Genomic DNA, 21,681 nt, shown 5'->3' on the forward strand with positions numbered 1-21,681 from the left:
TATAGAGTCTATTTGATCTGCCTGTTTGCAAAAGTTTTCCTAAGAAATGTGGAGGGAGAGAAAAGTCAAAGTCAAGAGTGGATTTCATTTTAAAATCCATCATTAGGTCAAATGCAAGATGAAAATAATCTGAAACTAAATACAGAATATTGGATTTAGCATGGAGTAGATAACATGACAGCCAATCCAAAAAAAAATCAAATACTCTTGTATATCAAGGTAGTTAAGTCAATAACAGAGGTCAACTTGAGGTCAGTATTGTCAAATAAGTTCTGAATAGCGTCCACATTGGTTCTTTGTCTTTGGTGCCAAAAAGTTACCACAACTTTATGTACCTGCTTTAAGTTATCAAACTACAGGTAAGAAAGTCAAAATATTCAACAATCATCATGGCATGATTACAGACACAGGTTCTATACCTTCCAATGTATTCTCCAGATGCATCCTGGCTGAAAAAGTGTCTACCCTGATTATGGGGAAACTGGTATGTAGTCAATATGAAATGAAGTTTCTCTCTAGGCCCATTGAAAATTGAGCTCCTTGTTTGGAGGAAAGAGTTAGTATTTTAATTTCCTTGGTTGCCACAGCAAATACCATGCGATGGGTTGGCTTAAGCAATAGGAATCTATTAGATCACAGTTTTGAGGTTAAGAGAAAATCCAAATCAAGGTGTCGTCAAGGCGATGCTTTCTTCACAAAAACTGGCATTCTGGAACTGGTTGTTGTTGATCCTTGGTCCTTGCTTCTTCTGTCAGATGGCAGTGCATGTGGTGGCTTCTCCTGGCCTCTCCCTTCTCTTCCAGATTCCACTGATGTTCAGCTTTTGTCCCTTTAAAGGGACTCTAGTAATGGGATTAGGCCCCATCCTGTTGGAGCTGGGCCACAGCTTAACTGAGCTAACCTCATCAACAGGTCCTACTTACCATGGGTTCACACCCACAGGAATGGATTAAGTCTAAGAACATGTTTTCTCTAGGTCGTACAACTTCTAACCACCACAGTTAGTATGGCCAACACTGCCCTCAAATAGCACAGCTAACATGGGAAAATGGAATGGACATTCCTTCTGAATATGTTCTCTGCTTTTGAAGAATCTCTCAATGTTTCTGAACATTGAGAACCTAAGAGAGTTTTCCCAGGAAAAAGACACAGAATTAGAGACTTGGGTGCAGGAAGTACATTGTGGAGTGGTTTTAGGAATAAAAGTTGTGAGAATGAAGTAAGAAGTAGGCAAAAGGAGAAGCTGAACTGTGATGAAATTGTAAGAAAGGCCTCAGCTCATCCCATGAGGAACTTTGGAGCTGGGATGGCCATTCAAGTTGTCTCATATTGAGACAAGAGGAATTTTTGCACTAACACTGACCGGTCATCACATGTGGGCTGCCTCTGAGGAGCCAGCATATCCTTCAATAAAGCAATTCCCTTCATGGGAGGGCAATTCCTGGGGAGGTATTGGTATGGACTATCAATAGGTAATACTTCTGGGAGCTGGGAAAATGAGTGCTTTGGTCCTAGGTAGGGTATCACACATCCACTACAGTCTGTGCCTTGCCCTGCCTGAACCCCCTTGCATTGTATAAAACACTGGCTCGATCTGGATATAACTTCTCCAGGATTCTGGTTGTTCTCTCGCCCTAGGGAATCTTACTGCAGCTGATCTCAGGGCTTCAACAAATATTAGACATCCCCCTTCTTTATTTCCCAATGTAAATTCTCTTTGCCCTCAGCTAGAACTTCTGCTGGCCTAGATAGCTTACTTTTGGGGATAAGCCAGTCCCTCATTGCCCATAGCACCTGAACCCCTGGTCACTTGCTCTCCTCAGGGCTAAGGTATTATCCTTGTTCATTTACTGTCAAAATTAGGCAAGAGAATACTAAGAGGTGCATCACTGGATCATGTGGATGGCAGCCTATTCTTTCCTGCTGTGTAACAGCAGTCCCAGCTCCTGAAGAACCTTGGTTCTTTGAAATATAGTCCAAAAGCATACCTAGTTTCGCACATCTGGGGAGCTTTTAAAAAAAGCCTTGCACTCAAGTCTCCACCCTTTGACCTCCTTTTCTGTGTCTCATAGTAGTGCTACTGAAATTCCATCTGCTTTCAAGCTGCACACTTTCTACATCTTTTCAGCATGGAATTAACAATTCAAAAGCAACCTAAGAGAGTTTCCTATATTCACAATATATGGAAATGTGTATGCTTGTGATATGTTTTATCAAAAATATGCTATGCTTGGGTTTATGTTAACTAATTGAGCAATCTCAGTAAAACAAATGCAAAAAATTAACAATGGAATAATATTTGGTAATTCTAAATCACTGTACAAGCATTATAAATAAGCAATTTTTAAGATTAGGCACTATTTTTAAGTAATATGTGTTCAGCCAACTCAAATAAACTAATTTAGTTTTTTTCATAATATTCGTGGTTAATAAAATAAACACCAGTGATGATATGCTTTTGCTTTTCCATGTTTTCAATTTATCAAAATTTTTCTTTTGATTAAGCTTTGTAGTCACCACATTTTTAAGCCTGAAGTTTATTATTTTTCAAACTCATGACTTCAATAGTTTAATTTACTTTGACAAATTCCGGATCTCATTAAAAATTATTTTGTTGAAATTTCATTTTCTAAATGGGAGGTTCTACATTAGACATCTTTAAAAGTTCATTTCACAGCCATTTTATTGAGGGATTGCACGTGATAAAGCAAAATTGTAAAAGCAGTTCATCATGTTTGTTTTTGTTTTAAATTTTTTTATTGTGAAATATGACATCTATACAAAAAGCAATAAAACTGCAAGTACATTTTAACAAGTCGTTATAGAACAGATTTTAAAGTATAGTATGGGTTATATTTCATGATTTTTCACTTTTTCTTCTAGCTGCTCCAAGACACTGGAAACCAAAAGAAATATCAATATAATGATTCAGCAGTCTACTCATTTGTAAAAATCCTATCTTCTTTGTTATGCTCCTTCTTAGAACATTTATTTTTTATAACAGCTTTATTGAGATGTAATCACATACCATAAAATTCATCCTTTTGAAGTGGTTTTGGTTTGTTCACAGTCTTGTGTAACCACCAGCACTTTAGAGCATTTAGAACATTTTCAACACCCTAAAAACAACCCTAAGCCCACCAGCAGTTTCCTCCTTCCCCCAGCCCGTGGCAGTTACTAATCTATGTTATGTCTGTACGGATTTGCCTGTTCTGAATGTCTCACATAAATGGAAGCATACTATACGTGGTCCTTCATGACTAGCTTCTTTCATTTAGCGTGATGTCTTCAAGGTCCATCCTTGTTGCGGCATTTATCAGGACTTCATTCTTTTCATTGCTGAATAGTATTCCATTGTACTGACATACTACTTGTATTTATCCATTCATCAGCTGGACATTTGGGTTGTTTCCACTTTTTGGCTCTTACGAATAATGCTACTATGAACAGTCATGTATAAGTTTTTGGGTGGAATTTTCATTTCTGCTGGGTAAATACCTAAGAGTGGAATTGCTGGGTCACGACTCTATGTTTAACATTTTGAGGAATTGCAAAATTGTTTTCCAAAGTTACTGCACCATTTCATATTCCTACCAGCAATATACAAGCGTGTCTGTATTTTATTTGTTTGTTTGTGTTAATTTTAGTCATCCTAGTAAGGTGTGGAGTGGTATCTCATTATGGTTTTCATTTCCATTTCCCTAATCACTAATGTTGTTGAGCATATTTTCATGTGCTTATTGGTCATTTGTGTACTATTTTCTGAGAAAAGTCCACTCAAACTTTTTTGATTGGGTTGTTTGTCATTTTATTGTTGAATTGTAAGCATTCTTTATAAATATATTATATATTTTATATATTCTGGATACTTTTATATATTCTGGATATTCCTTATCAGATATCTGAATTGAAAATATTTTCTCCCATTCTGTGGGTTGTCTTTTCATTTTCCTCGTGGTATCTTTTGATGTCCCCCAAATTTTAATTTTGATGACGTTCAATTCATTTATTTTTTTCTTTTGTTGCTTTTTTTTGTTAGCATATGTGGCAATGGCTTAATCCAAGGTCACAAATATTCACCCTATATTTTCTTCTGAGACTGATAGTTTCAGTGCTTTCAATTAGGTCTGTGATTCATGTTTAATTAGTTTTTGTATTTAGTGTGAGGCAGGGATGCAGATTCATTTGTCTGCATGTGTTTATCTAATTGTCTCAGCACCATATGTTGAAAAGACAATTCCTTCCCCATTGAGTCTTGTCACCCTTAATGGAAAGCAATTGACCACAAATATGAGGACTTATTCCTAGTCTCTAAATTCTATTCCATAGATTTATATGTTTATCCTTATGCCCATACCACAATGTCCTGTTTACTGTAGCTTTTTAATAAGATCTGAAATTGACAACTATGAGTCCTCCAACTTTGCTCTTTATCAATATTGTTTTGGCCATTTGGGTTCCATGCATTTCTGTATAAATTTTCAAGTCAGTCTGTCATTTTCTGCAAGAAAGTCAACTGTAATTTTGTTAGGGACTTTATCGAATCTGTAGGTCAATTGAAGGAGTATTGCCATCTTAACAATGGCGAATTTGCTGATCCAAGAACACAGAATATCTTCCCATTTATTTAGGTGTACTTTATTTTCATTCAATAATGTTTCATAGTTTTCAGAGTAGAGGTTTTGCACTTCTTTTTAAAAATTTATTCCTAAGTATTTTTATTCTTTTTTATGCTATTGTAAATGGAATTGTTTTCTTAATTTCATTTTGGGATTGTTTATTGCTATTATATAAAAGTATAATTAATTTTGTATATTTATCTTGTATCCTGCAATCTTGCTGAACTTGCTAATCAGTTCTTATAATATTTTAGTGGATGGCTTAAATTTTTCTAAATGAAAAATCATGTCATCTGCAAGGAATAGAATAGTTTTACTTCTTTTCTAATCTGGATATCCTTTATTTCATTTTCTTGCCTAATTGCCCTGGCTAGAACCTCCAGTACAATGTTGAATAGAAGCAATAAGAGCAGACGTCCTTGTTTTGCCCCTGATTTTAGGGGAAAAATATTTGGTCTTTCACCATTTAGTGTGATGTCAGCTATGAGTTTAACATAAACGCCTTTTATTGGTTGAGGGAGTTATCTTCTACTCTTAGTTTGTTGAATGTTTTTATCATGGAAGTTCATTGGAAAAGAAAAATGCTTTTTCTTCATCGACAGAGATGATTAAGTGGGTTTATTCTATTACATGATTGTCATAGTTTTCCAGGTTGCTACGACAAATACCACACAGTGGGTCGGCTTCCCAATAGGAATTTATTGGCCCATGCTTTCAGAGGTTGAAAGGCTTGCTTTCTCCCAGGGTTGGTAGCTTTCTGTCTGTCTGGCAATCCTTGGTTTCCTTGACTTTCCCTTCACATGCTGCTGTCCCCTCTTTTCTCTTCCAGGTTCCACTGACTTCTGGCTTGCAGATCCTCCCCACAGCTTTTTTATAAGGCCTCCAGTAAATAAGATTAAGCCTCATCCTGGTTCAGTTGGTCACACTGTAACTAAAAATAATGTCTTCAAAATGCCCAGTTTACAATGGGTTCATACCCACAGGAATGGATTAAGATTCAGAACATGTCTTTTGGGGGAAGGGTACCTAACTCAGTCCTCCACAATTTGTATAATCTAATACACATGATAGATTACATTCATTGATTTTCAGATGTTAACTCAACTATATACCTGAGATAAATCCCACTTGATCATGGTGAATAACTTTTATAGGTTGCAGTATTTTGTTTGCTAGTATTTTGTTGAAGATTTTTTACATCTATGTTCATAGGAATTATTGGTCTATCATTTTCTTTTTTCATGATGCCTTTGGTTTTGTTATCAGGGTAATACTGGTGTTTGTTGAATGAGTTGAGATATTTTCTCTTTCTTCTTTGAAGAGTTTATGAAATATTGGTATTACTTCTTTAAACATTTGGTACAATTTATCAGTGAAGCCATCTGATTCTGGGCATTTCTTTCTGTGAGGCTTTTAAATTATTAATTTAACCTCTCCACTTATTAAAGATCTGTTTAGGTATTCTATTTTTTTCCTTGAATCAGTTGTGGTGGTTTGTATTTTTCTAGAAATACTTCCATTTTATTTAGGTTATCTAATTTCTTGGCATACAGTGTTTCACAGTATTCCCTTATAATCCTTTTAATTTATGTGGTGTTGGCAGTGATGTTTTCTCTTTCATTTGTGATTTTAGTAATTCATTTTTTCTTCATCAGACTGGCTAAAGATTTGTCAATTTTGTTGATATTTTTAAAAACCAACTTTTATTTTCATTGATTTCTTTTATAGCTTTTCTGTTCTCTGTTTCATTTATTTCCACTCTGAATATTCATTATTTCCTTCCTTATATTGCTTTGTTTACTTTCTTAAGGTTGAAGGTTGGGTTATAAATTTGAGATCTTTCTTTTTACGAGTATGAATTTCCCTTATGCTCTACTTTAGCTGCATCCCATAGATTTTGATATGCTGTGTTTTTTGTTTGTTTGTTTTGTTTTCATTTATTTCAATTATTTTTCTAATTTCTTGTGTGATATCTCTTTGACAGTTTGGCAATTTAGGGGTGTGTTGTTTAATTTCAACATGCTTGTGAATTTACCAAATTTCTTTTTGTTATCGATTTTTTAGTTCATTCCATTGTGGTAAGAGAAAATATTTTATATGAATTCAATTCTTTTATATTTATTGAGGCTTGTTTTACAGCTTAACATACGGTATATCCTAGAGAGTTTTTCATGTACACATGAGAAGAATGTACATTCTGCTACTGTTGTTTAGTGTGTTTGGTAGATGCCTGCTGGAACTAAGTAGTTTATATTGTTGTCCAATCTTTTATGACCTTGTTGATCTTCTGTCTAGTTGTTCTATTCATTATTGAAAGTAGTATATTATAATCTCCAACTATTATTATTGAATTGTCTATTTCTTCCTTCACTACTGTTAGTGTTTTTCTTCCTGTACTTTCAGTTCTTTTGCTAGGCGCATATGTGTTTATTATTGTTATGTCTTTCTGACGGATTGAACTTTTTTATCACTGTTCAGCATCTGAGTGCCTGAGGCATTAAGGGAGGATACAGTAGTATGATGTAAAGGAGTCTGCATCTGCCAGGCCAGATTTCCCGACAATGCTGTTGAAATTACAATCTGAGAAACAGATGGAGTACCAGCAAGAGCCATGTGTCCCAAAGGGAATTGGCCTCATATCACTTGGGGAGTTTTCAGCTGCAAGAAACAGAAATTCCATCTCAAACTGGCTTAAACAACAGAGAGTATTTGTCAGTCCACCCAAGTGGAAAGTCAAATTGACTTTCTGCAACCAAAATTTCCCATCTGAATGGCAGAACACAGTTATTTGAGTGACTGTTTTCTCAGTTATACCAAGCAAGATGCATAAGTAGCACCATTCTAGATGCAAGGGAGGGAAGTTAATTTGTAACATATAATGTATGTCTTAGGGCTATTAGGACTTAATTTTCTTATGGGACTTCCATTGAGAAAGGTTGGTCCAATGTGAGATGATCTTCAGATTCAGTTTAATTAAGAATCCTGTTGTGTGTGATTTTCTTGACTCAGAGCTTTTCCATTTGTAAACTTTATCTTCAAACTGGCTTTCCTCTTGATTGATAGATGGGTATCAGTCACAGCCAAGGTGAGAGAGCTTCTTCTTTCACAATCACTGAATAAATACCCTTAATCTCATTTTGATGATCAGATTAAGCCATGTGTCCATCTCTCATCAATCTATGTGGCAAATGGAATCTAGACCATTCAGGGTCATCCCTGGAGCCAGGCTGTGCTGAAAGGCCATGTTTTAATTCTGACCCAATCTTGTGGGCACATCATTTTGTTAATCCTAATCCAACAATACAGCCCTGAAACTTTTGATTAGATTCTCTCCACAGAGATGTGACGCATGGAACTGAGGGTGTGACCTTTGATTAGATGAAGCTGTGCCTCCACCCATTCCAGGTAGGTCTTGATTATTTACTGGAATCATTGAAAAAAGGAAACATTTTGGAGAGCCAGAAAATGACAGAAATGAAAGAGCTGACAGAGAGAGAGAGCCAAAAGAAACTTCAGAGCCCACAGAGAGAGCAAAGAGATGTATGTTGGAGATGCTTGGAGCCCAACAGACATTTCCATGTGCCTTCCCGTGAGATGTTAAGCAAGCCAGAACCTGGAAGAGCCAAGGGAAGCCAAGAGATGACAGGCAGCCCTAAAGAAGCAAAGTGAGGAACCCCACAGGAACAGAAAGCAATGGAGCCCAGGAGCAAGGGACTAGCCGATGCCAGCCACGTGATTTCCCAGCTGATAGAGGTGTTTCAAACCCACTGGTCTTTCTTGGATTAAGGTATCTTTTCCGGGATGCTGTAGTTTGGCCATAGCCTTAGAACTGTAAACTTGTAACTTATTAAATTTCCCTTTTAAAAAGCTGTTTTTGCTCTGGTATATCTCATTTCCAGCAGCTTCCAAACTAACACACAGGCATAGAGTCAACCCCACCCTTTGCTATTCAAAGGAAAAGGGGTGAAATTGATGTTGTAGAGACACTGCAATGTCTTCTAAACTCTTCCCCAGATTTAAAATTTTAGAGGCTGGAAATTTGTTTCACTTTTGTGACAAATCCAAGCAGTTGCCATACTGGCATTCTATTTGAATGGCAATTGGGAAGTACACAGATCCCAGAAATGGGATTATTCTTCAGCATAAAAAAAATAAAGTCAATTTTAAAAAATCAGGTGCAATGACTTCAAATTCATCTTCTGCTACTTGCTGTAAAGTCCTTTGTACCACCAAGCAGCTGAACACGAAGGCAGCTTCATGAGATGGGAAGGAACCAACAGCAGTCCACCACCTGCCTGTAGTATATCTGAGAAGATTCCATACACTGCTGCCTCCCTCTGCTCCACAAGTTATATAATAACCGAATCACTGGGAGTCAGGGAAGTCTTCTCGGACTCTAGCCATTTTCATTCAGTGTGAATCCTAAAACCAGAAAAACCACAACCCAGGGTGGGTCCCCCAAGTTGAATTCTTGATATTCTCACAAGCAGTGTGGACAACCAAAGCTATAGGCTGAGCCCCCAATCTTGGGGTTTGTTCATATGAAACTTAACCCCACAAAGGATAGGTCAAGTCTACTTAAAATTTAGGCTTAAGAGTCACCCCCAGGAGAGCCTCTTTTGTTGCTCAGATGTGGCCTCTCTCTCCAGCCAACACAACAAGCAGACTCACCCACCCTCCCCCGTCTACGTGGGACATGACTCCCAGCGGGGTGGACCTTCCTGTCAATGTGGGACAGAAATCCTGGAATGAGCTGAGATTCAGCATCAAGGAATTGAGAAAAACCCTAAAATGAGCTGAGATGCAGCATCAGGGGATTGAGAAAACCTCCTCAACCAAAAGGGGAAAGAGTGAAATGAGACAAAGTGTCAATGGCTGAGAGATTCCAAACAGAGTCGAGAGGTTATCCTGGAGGTTATTCTTATGCATTAAGTAGATATCACCTTGTTATTCAAGACATAATGGAGAGGCTAGAGGGAACTGCCTGAAAATGTAGAGCTGTGTTCCAGTAGCCATGTTTCTTGATGATGATTGAATAATGATACAGCTTTCACAATGTGACTGTGTGATTGTGAAAATCTTGTGTCTGATGCTCCTTTTATCTACCTTGTCAACAGATGAGTAGAATATATGGAATAAAAATAAATAATAGGGGGAATAAATGTTAAAATAAATTCAGTTTGAAATGCTAGTGATAAATGAAAGTGAGGGGTAAGGGTTATGGTATGTATAATCTTTTTTTTTCTGTTATCGTTTTATTTCTTTTTCTGTTGTCTTTATTTCTTTTTCTGAACTGATGCAAATGTTCTAAGAAATGATGAATATGCAACTATGTGATGATATTGAGAATTACTGATTATATATGTAGAACAGAATGATATGTTAATGCTTTTGTTTGTTCTTAATTTTTTTAATTAATAAATAGATAAATTTAAAAAAAGAAATAAGCTTGTGTACATATTCAAAATTCAATAAAATCAAACAAAAGGAAGAACAAACTCTTGCTTCATTATATTTTCTCCTCTTCTAATTTAGTAGCTTCATATTTATCCTGGTATATACTAATTTCTTATTGCTGCTGTAATAGTTTATTGCAAACTTAGTTGCTTAAAACAATGCGCATTTATTTTGTCACAGCTTTGCAGGTCAGAACTCTGAAATGAGTCTTACAGGGCTAAAATCAAGGTGTCACAGGGCCGAGTCCTACTAGAGGCTCCAGAAGTGAATCTGTCCTTCGCTTCCTCCAGCTCTAAAGGTTGCATTCCTTCACTTGTGGCTTCATCACTCCAATCTCTGCTCTGTCATCACACTGACTTCTCCTCTCTCTGATTCCTGCCCTCCTCTTGTAAGGACCCTTCTGATTCTGTCAGGCCCGCTGGGATAATCCAGGAAAACCTCTCCATCTCAAAATTCTTAGTTTAATCCCATCTGCAAATCCCTTTTTTACCGATTAAGATATAGACAGCTTTGGCTGCCATTATTCCGGCTGCCAAAGCATACAATATGTATATTAGTAATAATGGATCCTAAATAATTTTGTTCTGAGTAAGGTAGGTGCATGCCACCAGCAACCAAACAACCCATCATCTCCTGCTTATATTATTCATCTCTTGTTACTCTCACTGCCTCATTACTTAAATGCTTACTTTACACTTAAAGTCCCAAAGAAGGCATGGACTTCAAAAACAGCAAGTTCATTTCCAGCACCAAATTCGGTGTTGATTCATGACATCTCAGGGAGTGCTTTTGACTGGATTGGAAAGGAGGGCATTGTCTGATAGGGCACCAGGCTTCTTCCAGTTACTGCCCAGGGTATAACCAGGGCCAAGAGACATCCAAGCCACGGCTTTCTGGGGTTACTCAGTATCATAGTCACAGGTGATGCCTTTATTATTACTATTATTATTAATAGTATTAAACTTTTAATTTTAATATAATTTTAGAGTCACATGAAATTGTAAGAAAGAACAATGTGAGATCCTATGTGTCCTTTTTTGTTTTACACAGGCAGGCATCAGGAATCGAACCCAGGTCCTCTGGCATGGCAGGCAAGCATTCTTGCCTGCTGAGCCACGGTGGCCTGCCCCCTATGTATCCTTTACCCAGTTTCCCCCATAGTAACATCTTGCAAAGTTATAGCATAATCTCACAGTGAAGATCAGAGCATTTCTCATCACCACCAGAAGCCCTCAGGTTGCCCTCATATGGCCACACTCACTTCCCTTTCATGGTTCCCCCTACACTTTCTTAACTCCTCACAACCACTTATTTGTTCTCCAACTTCGTCATTTCAAGAACCTTATATAAATGGGATCATAGAGCATGTAAACTCTTGCGACTGCTTTTTAACTTATTATTCAGCGTAGTTCTCTGGTGATTTGTCTAGGTTGTTGTAAGCACCAGTAATCTGTTCCTTTTATTGCTGAGTAGTATTCCCTGGCATGGCTATACATTTCAACCATTCATCTGTTGAAGGGCATCTGGGTTATTTCCCAGTTTGGGCATTAGAAATAGAGCTGATATGAACATTCATGTAACAGATATCTGTGTTTAAATAAGTGGTCATTTCTCTGGGATAAATGTCCAGAAGTGCAATTCCTGGATTGTATAGTACTTGCATATTTAGGCTTTTAGAAAACTGCCAAACTGATTTCCAGGATGGCTGTACCGTCTTACATTCCCGCCAGCAGTGTCTGTGCAATCCAGTTTCTTCCCATCTTCACCAGTATTTGGTGTTGTTACTCTTTCCTTTTAGCTATTCTGAAAGGCGTATAATGTTTTCTTACTGTGGTTTTAATTTGCATTTCCCGAATGGCCAAGGATGGTCAACATCTTTTCATTTGCTCATTTGCTTACTGAAATTGCAGCCTCCAGAGACCCCCATAAATCCACTATGACCGTCAAAAAAGCCAGGTACACGGCCTATAACCCCTTCTTTAGCTAAAGCTATTTTAGTCATATCCACTTTACACGTTGGGATTCTGAACAAGATTTCACTTACAGGTTTCCTTTGCTGATAAAAAGAAAAAGTTTGAAATCCAATTACTTTGTCCATTTCATAGATAATTTTCTTGGAAATGACATTTATTGAGCAAATATAGAAAAACTATACTCAGAATTAGGAATAAATATATTCCAATATATTTACATAAAAATTATTGAAAAGCCAGCAATTCGAAACAATATACATGCTTTTCTCCTTTGCTGTTTCTTTATAGTGAATGACTACAAAGTAGCTCTAAAATTAAAAATTATAATTGTATTTTTCAGTTCGGTTCCTGTTGTCTGCCTATGAAAAACAAACAAACAAAATTGTGTCTTTCAGTATTTAAAGTTAAAATTGTATCTTTCAGTAATTTAAATTAAAATTTTATTTTTCACTAATTTAGAGTGAAAATTATACCTTTCACTAATTTAAAATGGCAACGACATCTCTTATCAGTAGTTTATAATACAGTTTCCTTTCATTCAGGAATAACATACAAATTACCTTCTTCATATAAGGCAAGAGGGATAGCAGTATGAAAGATTAAAAAGTAAGCATTAAAAATTTCATTTTAATACATATAAATGAATATACTTATAACATACAATAATGATGACGAATAAGTGCAAAATGTTTGTACACAGCCTGATTTTTTTATTCTATAGATTAGGTATTGGAATATCATCCACTCCCAGAGAACACAAGTCACACTGCAATTTCGTATTCCTTTGGGAAAAGATTCCTAGAAAAACTTCAATATTTATCCCTCTTTTACCATACGCACACCTCTTGCTTTTTCATTAATTAAAGACATTTATTGGTCAAGTTCAAAGTGCTTGTCACGTAAAAAAAAAAAAAATTATATCACTACTACACCTTTCCTAGTAATTCCCACAGTCCAACGATGAGCATGTCAGAGCCAGCACTCCTAGATGGGGGGGCGGGAGGGAGGGGGCACAAAAGGCATTATGTAGCCAGGCTGGCACTAACTTGCCAGTAACTCATTTTGCTTCAGTGAGGCCTTCTTAGGGGACAGCCTGTGCAAGGACATGAGCCAATGTGAGCAGCACCTTCCCGGAGGACCAAAAGATAGAGGTCACTCCATCCCAGCTCCCCGGTGGCAGCATGACCTCCCCACCGGCTTCCTGAGCCAACTGGGCTTCCAACTGCCCAGCCACGTGCAGGTAAATGACTCTGTAGAGGAGGAACACAAATGGGCCACTGTAGGACATTTTTCTTCCATGTTATCATCCATCTGGACTCTTCTGCTGGGAAATATATGAAAAGTCAAGCTGGTGAAAAGAATATCAAAACAAAAACATGCATGTGTCTTCATTTTGCACATGTCCTTCCCCAAATGTTGCTATCCCCACAGCTATATGTGAGGGCTTCCTCCGTGGTGGTCGGATGGCTCTCTGGAGATGTTGCATATTATTGGCTCGTGCATGGTTTTCTTTTTCTCAGTGTGTGGTTGAAGGAATTAGTTGAGGGGGAGTGTAATCACTTTTGGAAAGAGCCCTTTTACATTTTGTTTGGACTTTGGGCTCAAATGCATAAGTAAATGTTTAGAAGGCACGTTTGCATCAGAATCAAGGCCTGCTGGCTGTGGAAGAGCTTGTGCTACTTTAGCTGACGCTTGGTTGGAATCCCTTCCCCAGGGTATAGCCAGGACCCCAGCAAAATTGGGAGACAGAAACAGGCTGCAGGCCAATTCCATCGTTCCCGTGAAAAAGTTAATGGCATTCTCTCCAAACTCACTTTAACATCAGTCGGAGGATCCAGGGCTGGCAAAAAGAGTCACCCTTTTTTCCTGGAGGTAGCTGTAGCCTATCCCCAATCGAGTATGGACTGAAGATAGTTATAGCGACCATCTGGTCCCGACCCTGCCAAAAAAAATGTGGCTGCGAGTTTTAGTAGAAGAGCAGTGTTTTTCCAAAGCAGTGTGCTATCCATCTCCAGTCTGCTTTCAAAACAATCGACATGTGCCACCAGCCAGAGGAGTGAGACACTTTGAAAAGAATGATTAAAACCTGGAATTGGGCTTTTACAAATATTATCTCATTTAATCTTCACGGCCCCGGGAACAGGAAGGTACAATTATAAGCCCTAGTTTACACACGTGGGAACTGAGGCTTGGCAAAAGTGGAATAACTTCCCCCAAAGTTATGCAGGCAGCCAGACAGGGTGCTGGGAATTGAACACAGAGTTTGATTCAAGAGCGCTCACTCTTAACCACCCTGCAGCACCATTAGGGAGGTCACAGCAGGGGTGATAGGGATTCATAGGAGACACTAAAAGACTAGGGGTTGGAGTGGGGACTGAGAGACAGACAGAGAGATTTTTCTAGGAATTAAAACTTGTGACCAATCTTGAAGGGAAGAGGCTAAAAAGGGGGGAGAAGGGTCAGAGGTGGGAAATGGAAAGATTAACACAGAAGGGACAACGGGATGTACAGATACACAGAGGCAAGGGAGAAGGTGGCAAAACTTAAGAAAGGTAAGTGGCGTAGTATATTGATCGCTGAATTTTGGCTGAATTGAGGAAGGCAGAGGTTGGGGGTTAGGGCAGAAGTAGAGATAAGAATTAAGACTTGAGAGTTTTCTAAGCCATGCTTTCACAATTAAAGCGAATTTAATTTGAAGGCTGAGGATTTTGAGACAAGATCAGCGATGCAATCTGTCCTTTAGAAATATCACTCTGTTTGTGTAGGGATTACCTGCTGGAAAATTAGGGCCGGGAATAAGGCAGACAGAGCACAATTTGAGACTGTGAAACCAGCTACGAGACAGTGCCTCGATCCGGTAAGAAATGGTGAGGGTATGAACTGAAATAGCAGTGATGGGAGGGAAAGGGGGGAATCGATGTGAGAAATATGAATGGAAGTCGAAAGGACTCTGATGACTGATTCAATGTACAGAGTAATAGAAGGAGGTCAACAGTGATGAAATAATGTCAACGCATATCAGATGCCTGATGGTGGTATTCGTTCCGTTAGAGAGTGTAAGGTGGAAGAAGGGGGCAGAGTTGGAAAGGAGAAGGATAATGAGGGCAACTTCAAACATATTGAGTTTGAAATCACTGTTAAGCATCCGAAGGAATATTCTAACAGGTACTTAAATGAGTCTGGGATCAAGAAGAGGTTGGGCCAAGGAAATAGGTTTTCGAATTCTCAGGTTTATCTGAGGCTATGGGACATGCCAGTTTTCATCCCCCTGGGCTTGCTTTGTGACACTGGTTCTGGGACTCTGCAAACCACATTTCCTACTTTGCCAGTTGGCTCTTCTGAGGCCCTGCCAGTAGAGGAGACCGCCCAGTTGGAGGAGAGAGAAGGATGTGAGTCCTACCCCAGCCCTGCTTCTGTACTCTAGCGGTTCATTCCAGCAGCAGCTGTTGAATCCAGTGTGCCGTTTTCTAGCATTTGCAGAACCTCCTTCCTCACAGCCTTATTCACACAGACCCTTGCAGCAGCCGACTAGCCCCCCTCCTCCGAGGCCCCCTCCTCTGAGGTAGGGGTCACCTCCTCCTGGGGCCTCTTTTCTAAATTTGCAGTTTGAATAATTCCAGCTTCTCCCTTTGTTCCTTCAGCCCTAAGGTGGTAGCTCCTTCCTGCGGGAACTGTCTCTGCCAAGCCTTTGAGTTCTCTTTACATCCTTTCAGTTACCTGGTTAAGAATTCTTTGTTTCAATTTCTCTTTGTTAAAATAACTGCAGTTCTTTCTCCTGACTGGACTCTGACCATAGATGGTGAATAGGAGAGCACCCAAGGAGAGGACAGCAAGTAAGGAAAGAAGAGGGTTTTCTAAAGCTGCCGGAGTGCAGACCAGGTGGGTGGCAGGAAATCCAGAGGGGACCGTGCCTGCTAAAGGGAAAGATTCAATCAAGAAGGAGAACTGGAATGTTCAGACCAGAGGTAGTAATTAAAGGAGCAAGGTTCCTGAGGGAAGTGGTAGGAGCATCCTTGTTCCCTGAAATGGAAGGAAAGGAATGAAGACTGGTGAGGAGGAAACAAGCTTGTAAGTGGGAAGGTCCTCTCCTGAGAGTATGGGATGTATAGAGGCGGTGGGGTCTGAGGAAGGCAGAGGAGGGTTGTGAGAACCTCTGAAAAGAGAGCTGGCCCACGGCATCTTGTGGGACAGCCCTAAGAGTCCTGGGAAATCAGAGACCATGAATTTGAAGTGAGGCCAATCCATGTGACTGGGTGATGTTTAAAATTTCTAGTATCATTATTTTTTTTTAATCATTAGGGCTCAGCAGCCTTTATGGGGCATGGAAGAGTGAGACAATGTGATTAATCCAGGAGGTTGCCAGGTGCTCAAAAGATATCTGCTTTCGGCAGGAGAGGGCTGAGGTGGAGGGTCATGCAAGCTTGGCTGGAAATGAAGACAAGCTCCTAAGAGGCGAGATGCAAAATACACAGGTGTGTGTGTGTGCCGGGAGGGTCTGTGCCAGGTAATTCTCTTATACTTTAGATGAAGCCCTTGAAGAGAAAGTTTCCAAATGGATATGAGCCAGAGAGAAGAAACTTCCCCACAGAGACAGGGTCCTAGTTTTAATCTTCTCAATAAAGCCACAGTGACTCATCTTTCGATCCACCTTAAATTCACAAATGACCTTTGTAAAACAATTTATAAATATGTATATTTAAATCCCTTATTTAGTCTAAATAAGGAACCATATTAGAGAAGCAGTATGATAAAGAGCTTAGAAAACTTCAGAGCCCTTTGAAGTGAAGAATCAGGGATACTGTTGTAATGATGTAGGTCTGTCATGAATACTATTTTATGCATTAAATTTTCTTAAGGCTTAGATCGAGTCTGATAAAGTCCCTTAACATAGGCAAATAATGATGGTAATAAAATGTCATGCCAAAGCAAAATGAACTCAACGCCCAGGCTTCTGAACTTTTCTATTTCATTTGTAAATGCATTTGTGCAGGGATAGTTTCCCCCTAGGAAAGATCATAATTTCAAAAATCTGTATTCACTGCTGCCCTATAAATGACTGCTTCCTTTTTTTTTTTTTTTTTTTTTTAAAGGAAAGACAGAGAGAAGGAAGGAAGGAAGGAAGAAAGGGAAACATCTTTAAACATTTTCTTGTTTTATTGTATTTTGTTTTTCCGTTTTTTGTTACATGGGCTGGGGCCGGGAATCGAACCGAGGTCCTCCGGCATAGCAGGCAAGCACCTTGCCCGCTGAGCCACCGCGGCCCGCCCTGACTGCTTCCTTTTAATGTCAACAAGAAGTGATTTATTTTAGTAAAATTGCAGCCTTCACTAAGCATGCTTTACTGTGTATATATTTCCCTAGGGCAAGTGAAACTTTTTCAGCATACTATTTGAGGGAAGCATGAAAGCTATTAAATTAGTAAATAATTTAATAAGTAAAAAAGCACATATAAATATTTATTTTACTCTGACTTGTCATATGTTTTGTTCAAAATGGCTGTTATTTTCACATTACACATGATCAACTAAATAGCATATGCAATCATTAGTAATTTCTGCATTTTTAGAATAGAGCTTTATTTTTGCTCAATATTTTCATATTATCTTTTTCACTTTTGTAATCCTAATTGTGAAAAGGCATTTGTATCATAGGTTATTATCTGAGTACTTAAAATGTGCTAATAAAGACTCCTAGAAGTACGTATGAAAAACAGTTAAGCTAAAATAAGTGTGTTTTTCTTTAAATCAATCACAGAGGCATTTGAAAATAAAATTCATCCAGAAAAAACAGCTTCCAGGACGGCAGATTTAGCATTAAATGGTGGTGTGCTAAATGAATTAAGAAAAAAGATCCAATGCCATGAATTACATATAATCATGTACTCCATCACCTAAACAGTCTGAGAATCTCTGGACTGGGGCTCCTGACAGTAAACATCTCCAGGAATCTTCACAAATCCTGCAGAAAGAAGTCAGTTAGTAGAAAAAACATTGAGATCAGACAAATAAAGGTTCAACTCCTAGTTCAGCCACCTCCTCACTTTTGCACTTGGTCAATTCAACTTCTCTTAACCACAATTTCCTTGTCTGAAAATTGGAGACGCTGGTAATGCACTCTCAAGATGTTTGCGAGAAGCAGGTGGAATTACAGGGGGGGGACTGCATAGTGTCCTCCTTCCTTGAAGTTCTCTGACTTCTGCAGACTCTCTGGTTCTCATCTCACAAATGACCATCTGCAGAAATGTCAAGTAAGATTTTGCTAGACTTTAAGGGACAGGTGCCACTAATGGGCCAAGATCCTTTGAGTGACCACAATCTTCGAAGTATAGAACTGTTTCTATTCTGAAGCCCTGATGCAAAATTCACGATGAGAGAAACTAAGTTGTTCCTGAAATTATTTCCATCAAAGAAGAGGACAGTAGATGGCACCATTGATTTCTATACCAATGCCCAGCCTTAAAAATCCCCAAGGATTGTTACTTAATTTGGAAAAATGGCTGAAAGTACAGGCTCAAGAAGCTGTTAGAATAATCAAGAAAATTGAAATGCCCACGGCAACTATTTGAAGCATATAGGGACAAATTCTCTTGTCAAAAAAGCTTGACTTGGGTTGTGTGACAGTGGGTCAATGGCAGAATTCTCACCTGCCAGGCTGGAGACCCGGGTTCATTTCCTGGTGCCTGCCCACACACAAAAAAAAGCTTGACTTAATGACTCTTTTGCTATTATATTCTACTCAAAGACTAGCAGTATTATTATTTCATTTAGCTGTTTATTAGAACTATGCAAAAATCACAGTTTTACTGTTGGGCTAGAAAAGGGCTTCCCATGGCCTTCTCCACAGCAGCTGTCCATTTTCATTTCTCATCAATTTGAGTCTTTGCAGTACTTGAGCGTTTGCAAAAGATTTTCTTATTGGCAATCTTGTTAGGCCTGTGGCACTGGTCTCATCAACATCCATTCTCATTTCTCTTGATTGTGCTCGCAATCTCGATTCTCTCTTTGGAAGATCTGTCACCCACCCCTTGCTTTCACCAATGGCAGATGACTCCAGAATCTGTAGTTTGGACCTCCTTCCATTCTTTATTCCCATTTCTGTCTGCTCAACCCTTTCACAAGGGAGTCTCACAGGTACCTTAGACTCCTCAGGGCCAAAACTGAACTCCTCATCTTTCCTCTGAACTCATTCTTTGGCTTCTCTCTTGTCTTCAAAATTCAAGCAGTTGCTATGTTCTATATAAACTGCCTTCATAAAACCTCTCAAATTGACCCCTCATTTTAATTTCTACACTCTCGGTCTTATCTCAGGTCCTCAGTATCTTTCCCCAGGACTACTGCTGTGACCTTCTAAATAGTTACCCAATTTCCATCCTACATATCCCTGCCCGCGCACAGCTCTAATGCTGCTTCCTTACTCAAAAATCTTTGTGATTCCTTCTTGTTTACAGAACTAAATTCCAACTACTCAACTCACATCAGGTTTTCTGCATTATAGGTTCAACCTATTTTCTACTACCTCAAATCTACCTATATTTCAACCAAATTGATTGAAACCAACTTTTAATTGAACTCATTATGTTTTGGACACTGTGATGAATATTTTAAACACATTATTTGACTTAATCCTCATAATATATGGTGGACATTATTTCACCCATTTTACAAATAAGGAAACTGAGAGTAGGAAAAAGCAGGTAACCTGCCCAAATATTATGGATTAGTAAATAACTGCAAGGAAATTTATATCAGAACTCCTTAAACAGACTATGATTTCTTCCTTCTCTGCCTGTATTTTCCTACATGTATAATTCTACAATGCCCTTTCCACTTATATTTACATATCAAAATCTTAATCATGTCTCCAAGATACATGTCAAATGCCACTTCTTCCCTGGGTTCTCTCTCTCCTGATGTCCCCAACTGGTTGTGCTTTGTCTTTTCCTTCATCTGAATGGTCACACACAAAAACAGACTTGGCATTAGTGATCTGAGAGCTTGTGTTGTCTAATTCTCATCATTGGGCTATGGCCTTTGTGAGGGAAATGGCCACATCGTTGTCACATTTTTACCCTCTGCACTGAGCACAAAGCTTGGCACTTTCTGGGTGTCCAGTGTTGAAATGAATTGTCTGGCAAATAAACAGATAAGATGAAGCAAAACTCCTCTTTCCTGAAAAACATGTAGTTCTATTTAGCAATGAAATAATTGAATATGACACAAAGGAGGAGAGGGTGTCTTACTGAAAGATTGACTTTCTTTTTAAAATATTTTTATTGAGAAATATCCACACCTGTGCAGTCCAATCATACTATACAATCAGTGGCTCACAACACACAAGTTGGCTCACAACTTGTGTATTCTTCACCATGATCATTTTTAGAACATTTGCATCACTCCAGAAAAAGAAATAAACAAGCAAAATTCATACATCTCATGCCCCTTACCACTTCCTCTTATTGACCACCAGTATTTCAATCTACACATTTTTTATTGAAAGCTTGACTTTTGACATTGAATACCTGGTAGACATTTTATTAGATAATTAGGAAACACAATTGCTAACCAACTGATTCCTACTCTGTAAGTCAGAGGTGAGTTATTAGCCAGTTATTAGTTTGTGCAAGAGAATTATATAGTGATGTTGGTGACAAAATGGACTCCTTTTTCAGTCCATTTGGGCAACATTAACCAATACCTTCTCCTGTGTGCATCAGTTATGAAACCTGGGGTGTCCTCATCTAACAATGAAGAGCCGCCAAAATCATATGACCCCACAATTCTACTCCTAGTTACATATCCAAGAAAAATCAAAATATGCATTCACCTGAAAACATGTTCATGAGTTCATTGCAACACTTTTCATAATAGTCCAAAAGTGGAAATAACTCAAATGCGATCAATTGATGGATAAATGAAATACGGTATATCTGTAAACAGAATATATTATTCGTCAATGAAAATAGATGAATTACAGATATGTGCCACAACACAGATAAACCTTGAAAACTAAGAGAAAAGAAGCCACATAATTTTGATCTCATTTATATAAAATGTTTCGAATAGATAAATCTGTAGAGACAGAAAGTAGATTAGTGGTTACCTAGGGCTGGGAAATAAATTGGTTGGAGAATAGAGAATAATTGCTAATGGGTATAAGGGTTTCTTTTGGGGTGATGAAAATGTTCTAAAATTATTGTGAAGGTTGTACAACTCTGTCAATAAATTAAGAACCAGTGAATTGTACACTTTATGTGGGTGAATTATTTACTATGAAAATTGCATCTCAATAAAGTTATTTTATAAAAAGCAGTCAAAACAGTATTGAAGATTATTAGGGATAAGGAGCTATGTCAGTCAGTGGTTACATAAGCTGCTAAAAATCCTATTTGAGAAGGGAAATTCAGCATTTGAATATCTTCTTAGTTTCCTAGTTGTGAAGACAAATACCATACAATAAATTGGCTTAGCAACAGGAATTTATTGGTTTATGGTTTCAGAGCTAGAAGGCTCACTTTCCCCTAGGTTGTATCTTTCTGGCAGTCTGGCAATCCTTGGGACTCCTTGGCTTTGCTATCACATGGCGATGTCATCTCCTTTCACTTCCAATTTCCATTGACTTCCAGCTTCTCTTCC

This window comes from Tamandua tetradactyla, chromosome 12 (genome assembly GCF_023851605.1).
Source record: "Tamandua tetradactyla isolate mTamTet1 chromosome 12, mTamTet1.pri, whole genome shotgun sequence".
Lineage (NCBI taxonomy): Eukaryota > Metazoa > Chordata > Mammalia > Pilosa > Myrmecophagidae > Tamandua > Tamandua tetradactyla.